We start from the raw sequence: 8189 nt of genomic DNA on the forward strand, positions 1-8189 counted from the left end.
TGACATACACACATAATTCTCAGTCTGGTTTTAAAAGTCAGTTTAATCACGAAGTAATGAAACAATGTTGAAGATGTAAGGACATTTGAGGGAAATAAGTAAAGGAATTTTGAGATCACTTCAAGCCCGAATTATGTGAAACTAGGGCAGATAGAACATAAAGAACCCCGATTGAAATGCATCCTGCCGCATCAATTTGAAGATAAAAGCAAGTTTGCCCCAAATTTGTAGGGGGTCGTTCGCGGTAATGAGAGTGAGAGTGTTGTCCAATGATGCTTTGTATATAACAAATGTATAAGGCGAATGTGTGGGTACGGTCATCAAGTTTGGCGCAACCAAAAGATGTTACGAATGTTTTCCTTAATTTGTTTAATTGTGTTGTTTGTACTTGGCAGATTTTGAAGGTTGGAATGACGCATACATTTTGTTCCGCTATCTAAACACTTTATCCCTCGTCACCCCTTTTTAGCCTTATTTATTTTCTTTCATACCCCTCTTTCGGAATCAGTAGAGAATATCAGAAACACAAGCATGAAAGATAAGAAAAGGAAGAAAGAAAGAGAGAAAGAAAAGGAAAGAGAAAGAAAGAAAAATAAATAAAAAAAGAAAAAAGAACGAAAGAGAAAAGAAGAAGAAGAACAATAAAAAGAAAAGAGAAAAGCAAAAGAGAAAAGAAGAAAAAGAAAAAAAGAGGAAAAAAAGAAAGAAAAAACAACAAAACAACAAAAAGAGAAAAAGGAAGAAAGAAAAGAAAAGAAAAGAAAAATCACAACAACAGAGCAATTCCTATGTCATGAACTACGTCCGACCTGATTCCTTTTAAGGATACGTAGGCAGCCTCACGGTTCAGTCTCATCAAAATAAAAATCCAAAAGTCCCCAGGTTGTGGTAGGAAATCTGATTCCGAAAGTTGTAATTTTGAACTCATTCAAATTGTTTTGAGCCTTTGATATCCTTTCTTTCTAACCATATCCAAAAGCCCACATTACGGTCCAAAGAAAGACCTTCCGATCAGTCTTCGAGAGATGCCAAGTCAAGGAAGTGAAGGATTCATATCAAGGGCAACACTCTGGTCCAAGCAGAAAATATTGAAAATGAGAGTCTTATTGGTGAAAACCCTCACGGGCACCGTAAGGCGACGAGAGCTGAGAGAAATAAAAAATGAGAGAGTCTTATTGGTGAAAACCTTCGCGGGCACCTTGAGGCGACAGTGAGTTTAGAGAAAGAACAAACGAGAGAGGCTTGATGGTGAAAACTCTCCGGGCACTACAAGTCGAATAAGGATTGTGAATCAGATTGGATAATCGGAGCATTGAAGCCCAGTTTCACGGCTTAAAGGTACAACAAGAGTCGAACATCAGAATTGCTCAACAGAATAGGCTACAGGTGCATGTCATGGTCATTAGAGTTGGTATCCACATCTGATAGGTTTCTACTTTGTAGTTTTCTTGTTAGGAGTCATCTCTTTCCTTTATCCTTTACTCTGTTCCTTTTGTCTTGTTTACTTCCTCCTCATGAGTCTGTTTGGTCAAAATAAGTGAGAAATGACTTCAAAATTTGCCACCAGCTTCCCAATCGCACAAAACGGGATCTGGCCAGCACAACAAAGTGGCATAAGTTAGGAAAGAACAACAAGCGCACTGAGTTGGTAGCAATCAACATGCTTTGGGGTCCATGAGGAATACAAAGGTTTGGTATATTTCAATTCGTGAACAGTGCAACAGATAGAGGATGTTGGGTGAACGAGTCAAAGGTATTCTCTATGATAAGATCAACAAAGAAAGTGGTTAACCAGTGACAAGCGAGGTCTTCCAAGCAGAAATCAAAGTTATCGTGACGAGTGAGGGAACAATAGACTTCAAGGCCAAGGCCAGTGATTTAAGTCAGGAAAGAACAGCATGCGCACTAAGTGGATGGAAATTAACGTGCTTTGGAATTCATGAAAAACACAAAGGTGCAGTACATGTCAACACAAGAGCACGATGCAACAGATGGAGGGTATTAGGTGGACGGATCAAAGGTATTTTCGGTAAAACCCAAAGGTTGGTAAATGTCAGTTCATGAGCAGTGCAACAGATAGAAGGAATTAGGTCTGAACAGAGAAGGGGCATTTTCTGTGATAAGGATGACAGAGAAAGTGGCTATTCCATAAGCAATCAAGGTCCTCAAGGGAAAATTAGTTATCATAGGAAGTGAAGGAGCAATCGCCCTCAAAGTCAAGGCCACAAACCAACCACCACATTTTAAACTAACAAGATTTTTCTTTGATTGAAACAGGGGCAGAAAAGTTTGTTTGTTTCGGAGAAACCCTCCGTGGAGAAAGGCAGTCACCAAACAGGTTTGATTTTTGATTTTCAGGACCCTCCTAGAAAATGAGACCTAATTCAAAGTTCAGAAATAGCATAATCTAGCATAAATATATCCCAAAGGAATATAAGTCGGTTTAGAAGTTTGCATGTTCGAGATAGGACGCAATTAGGAGTTTTTAGGACCCTCCTGAAAAAATGGGACTTAGTTTAAAATTCAAAATACACGACTGAGTAGCAAGATCTGGCATAAATGTACCCCAAAAGAATATAAGTTGGTTTCAAAATTTTCATTTTGGAGATAGAATTTAGTTAGGAGTTGTCATGACCCTCCTGGAAAATAGGACCTAGTTTAAAATTTAAAACATTCATGAGTAGTCAAATCTAGCATAAATGTATCCCAAGGAATAAGATGGTTTTAAAGTTCGCATGTTTAAGATGTGATTGATTTAAGAGTTGTCAGGGCCCGCCTGGATAATGGGACGTAGTTTAAAACTGGTTTGGATAACAAGATTTAGCATAAGACATACCCTTCAGTAGATATAATTTAGCTCTAAAATTGTCGTTTAATTAAGAATTGTCAGGACCCTCCTGGATAATGGGGAGTAGTTTAAGACCTCCTTAGATAACAAGATATAGCTTAGATTTAAAATCGTCGTTTAGTTAAGAGTTGTTAGGATCCCCCTGGATAATGGGACCTAGCTTTCAAATTCTTAGTAATATTTGGTGATGTGATTCAGTTTAAACTCACAGATGCGCCCAACTACCAAACTGGGGCAGAAAATTTTCTTTTGTTTTGTCTATTTTTGTTGAAGTCAGGTGCCCATCTGAAGAATAGGGAGAACAACACGGATATCAAAGATAAGAGCGTGACCAAGTACTAACAATCAGGCGTCCACCTGGAGAACAAGGAACAACAGTTGAAGTATCAGCAATCAGGCGTCCACCTGGAGAACAAAGAACAACAGTTCGAGTTTCGGCAATCAGGAGCCCACCTGGAGAACAAGGGAAAACAAATCAGGTTTCAAGGAAGATTGGCACAAGTATTGGTAATCAGGCGCCCACCTGGAGGAACGAGGGAGAACAAGTCAAATAAAAGCAGTTTCAAGAAGAAGATGGACCAAGTTTCAGAAATAAGGTGTCCACCTGGAGAACTAGGAAAGACGATTGAAATTTCAACAGTCAGGATCCCACCTGGAGAACAAGGGAATACATTCGAGTTTTAGCAGTCAGGAGCCCACCTGGAGAGCAAGAGAATACATTTCGAGTTCAGCAATCAAGAACTTACCTGGAGAACAAGGGAATACATTCGAGTTTTAACAGTCAGGAGCCCACCTGGAGAGCAAGGGAATACAATTCCATTTTTGGCAATCAGGCTCCCACCTGGAGAGCAAGGGAATACAATTCAAGTTTTGGCAATCAGGCGCCCACCTGGAGAGCAAGGGAATACAATTCAAGTTTTGGCAATCAGGCGCCCACCTGGAGAGCAAGGGAATACAGTTCAAGTATTGGTAATCAGGAGCCCACCTGAAGAACGAAGGGAAGCAGCAAGTCAAGTGTTGGTAATCAGGAGCCCACCTGAAGAACGAAGGGAAGCAGTTCAAGTTTTGAGGAAAAGCAGTGCAAGTATTGGCAATCAGGAGCCCACCTGGAGAACGAAGGGAAGTAGCAAGGTTCAAAGGAATTCAGCAATCAGGAAACCACCTGAAAAACGAAGGGAAGCAGTTCAAGTTTCGAGGAAAAACAGCGCAAGTGTTGGTAATTAGGAGCCCACCTGGAGAACGAAGGGAAGCAGTAAGGTTCAAAGGAAGACAACAATCAGGAGCCCACATGAAGAACAAAGGGAAAACATCTCAGAATGCAATTTAAGTCAGCAACAAATGAATCTCACTTAGAGAGTACATGTCAGCAGAGCAGCAGAAACTGCAAGTTCAAGATATAGATAGGATTCTTGTAATTCGTATATCATAGTTTAGTCTAGCTTCTTTTATTTTGTCACGGTGTAATAAGGAGTTCAGTAAGCATAAATAGCAGCAATAGCAGCAAAATCACAACTCTTCGGTAGTACCAGCTACCAAAACTTCTTGAACTACACGCAACCTGATTCCCCTATAACCCGGGATATGTAGGTTGTCCAAAACCAAGACTCGGTTGCACCCTTTCTCTTTTCTCTTATCCTTATTTCTTCTCTTTTGAATAAAAATATGTTCAAAAATTAGTCACATGGCTCACCTTATCTTTGCTTAAAAACTCTTCATGTTTCCAAACAAAGAGGGGCAACTGTGAGCACCTAATTTTTGATAATATTTAATTTTTTATCACTTCTTCTATGTAAATATTTTAGGGGTTTTAACCTACAATTTTTAGCTTTGTTACACTTTTTATTATAGGGTAAAAATACAAAATTTAAAAGGTGAATTATTACTATTAATATTATTTTATTTTTATTTTTATTTTAAAATAATAAAAGAAATCCGAAAAAATATTAATTTTTTTTAAATTTTCAGGAGTGATTTAAAAAATAAGAAAAATGGAAGTATTGAATAATAATAAAAAAAGTAAAAGTAGGTGGAATTCTCTTTTAAAAAGTAAAAGAAAGTAGAAAATTAAAAAATAAAAGTAAAGTTTTGTGAAAATTTTTAAAAAATAAAAAGTAAAAGAAAGTTGGAATTAAAAAACAAATATAAAGGTATCTGAAAATTTAAAAAATTTAAAGTAAAAGAAAGTAGCATTTTTAAAATAAAAGCAAAAGAAAGTGGATTGTTTTTTTAAGAAAAGTTAAATAAAGTGGAATTCTCTTTTAAAAAGTAAAATAAAAGTGGGATTTTAAATAAGATAAAAGTAATTAAAGTTGGAATTTAAAAAATAAAAGTAAAGAAAGGTGGAATTTTTTTTATAAAAAAAATAAAAGCAATTTGTAAGTGGGATTTCTTTTAATTAAAAAATAATAAAATATTTTTAAAAAAAAATCTGAAAAATCTCGAAAATTTTGCTATAAATAGAAGAGAAAATTTGAGAAGAAAGAAGAAAAAAAGAAGAGAGGGGGGAGGAGAGAAATTTAGGTTGAAAATTTTCATTAAATTTTTCTTTCACTATTTCGGGCCTTGAATCTTGGGTTTGAAGAAGAGTTGATAGAGTTTTTGTTGTTGCTGCTGTATTGACTCTACAACTTTCAGATTTTATTTATTTGAATTCACTCTCTTGTAGGTATGTAATTCAAGCTCTTGAGTTAAAAAAATGTCGGAGCATCTTTATTGAAGCAGAGACAAATTGATTTGGTTCTTTTGATAAAGTTTCTTTCGTATTTAATCTGTTCGCATGAATGATGTTTCTTTGATTGATTGAATTGAGATTTGCAAATGTTAATGTTATTTTAGTATGTTCATGACTCTGTCTCGTTTTTTTTTCTTGGCTCATGACTTGTAACCAGCACGTATTGTTTTGTTTACTTTTAGATTTCAAGCTCATGTAGCACCATGTTCATATTTTGAAATTTAAAGAAGTATGTGAAGTTGAACAATTTGTCAACATTAAGATGTAAAAAAAAAAAGATTGCGTTAGTGGAAGGATCTTATCTTCAATTTATGTTATTGACTGCATATTTTCTTAAATTAACCATGTGAAGATTCAACTTCCTCTGCTTCAAAATAGTACTGTAAAAGTTATAGTGGCGATACTATAACTTTCTCTTTAGCATAGTGTTAAATAAATTAATTACTTTAAGTGTTCTTTGTTATAATCAAGTTTAAAATGCATTTTTGTATGTCCATGTTTGTTTTGTTCCTTCTGGTTCATCCGAATAGTTCTCAGCATGTTTTTTTTTTGTGCTCATATGGTCATTTAAGATTCATTATTTTGTTATAAATTTTTGTTAGTTTCTTTCTAGAATTTGAAAACGAAAGTCGGTCTTTTGAAGATGATATGGAGATGAACCCAAAGTTGGCACCTGTCTTTTGTTATTTTCACATAAATGCCAACTCGACCTTTCTGAATTGTAGTATGCTATAACAAAAGGCTCCAGTGATATATATGTAGCTAACCCATTTCTTTAGGCCTTTTGTACTTATCAATTTATACCACTCCATCCACAACAAAACATCAAAACTCATGACCCTCATTTAATTAATTTTAAATCCATAGAATTCGAAACATGCCATTTAGCGAATTTTCTATGGCCCTCGCAAAGTTGAAAAAATGCGTAGTTGCTTTAGACGCGTAATTTGAAATTACCTTCCTAAACTCGGGTGTGCATTTCATGTGACCCAAATCCAAATCCCAACAACGTTAAATAAAATGTATCGTGGACCACGGGTGCATTTATGTGACGTAGTTCAAGACATATTTTAAATGACGTTGCAATCTTCCTAAAAATGATAAGAGCGGTTAATAAGTTAAAATTGAACCATAGGCTAAAATATGTATTAAAATCAGATAATAGGCATATAACAGTTGAGCGACCGTGTTAGAACCACGGAACCCGGGAATGCCTAACACCTTCTCCCGGGTTAACAGAATTCCTTACCCGAATTTCTGTGCTCGCGGACTGTAAAACAGAGTCAATCTTTTCCTCGATTCGGGATTTGAACCGGTGACTTGGGACACCATAAATTATCCCAAGTGGCGACTCTAAATTTTTAATAATAAATGAATCCCGTTTCGATTGTCACTTTAAGTTGGAAAAAACTCCCTTATACCCTTTTCGGAGTGTAGGAAAAAAGGAGGTGTGACACTCACTGTCAACAACAGAAGAGTTCAATTAATGGCAAAACCAAAACAGCAAATAATACTGTAATAAATAAACAATACGTAATAAAAAACAACCGAAGTTTTTATATACTGTTTTACAGAAAAACAATGAAGTTTTTATGTTCTTCAAATCGTTTTCTGAATTTCAATACTCTGATGAAGTTTTTATATCTTCAAATCATAATAGTAAAATTCCGACGGAGTAGAAAACCACACAGGTTTTAATCTCTACAAACAGAATATAATAAAATAATTTCCTTAAGATTGTTATTAATCTGTATTGCTGTAAATAAATAAAATAATAATCTTTCTGAAAACAGAAACATAAAGTTAGTAGAAATTAAATTCCATAAACAATATTTGAACTTCTTCAAAATAAATTCTGAAAACGGTATAGGAACAAATCGAGCCCACTGAATACACAGTGTGTCCTTAAGGAAATTATTTCCCTCAAGTACTCGAGGTTCTGGAATATATCCTCCCAAGATAGAACGATTTAACTCACCGGAGTGTTGGTACCAAAAACGCCGATGAACAGCAAACCACTCGAAGGCTGCAAAACACACTGGAATTTTTGTGCAGAAGAAGAAGAAGATTATCAGAAAATTTCGTAAGTAAATATTCTGGGATTTGAAGGTATATTTATAGCTAATTTGGTACTGTTTCTAAAAAGGTTTGCAACCTTTCAGAACATCCATAGCTCTTGGAACAGGTTTGACACTGTTTCAGAACAGCCATAGTTGTTGGAAATATTGCGGGAAATATAAAACGAATTTAAAAATAATCCGGGAAAGAAAACGGGTCGAACCGGACCGGGTCGCGGGTCATGGGTTATTCCGGATTGAATTTTGGTTAATTAATTTAATTAATTAATTAAATACTTGAAAAGAATTTTGTCCAAAAAGATTAATCAATCAATCGTTGACCAAATTCGAAGCCGAAGCCGAGCCGAGCGACGACGACGGCACGAGGCTTGCCTTCTTCTTAACTCTTTAAGAGCTAAAAGATGACCTTCTCTATATATACACAAAGATTTTCTTTCCTTCTACCAATGAGGGACAAAATGCATTAGTAAAATGAACTCATTCAAAATTTCACTTCCCTCCATTTCTTTTCCCACCATTTTCCATCCACACC

This window comes from Nicotiana sylvestris, chromosome 12 (genome assembly GCF_000393655.2).
Source record: "Nicotiana sylvestris chromosome 12, ASM39365v2, whole genome shotgun sequence".
NCBI lineage: Eukaryota > Viridiplantae > Streptophyta > Magnoliopsida > Solanales > Solanaceae > Nicotiana > Nicotiana sylvestris.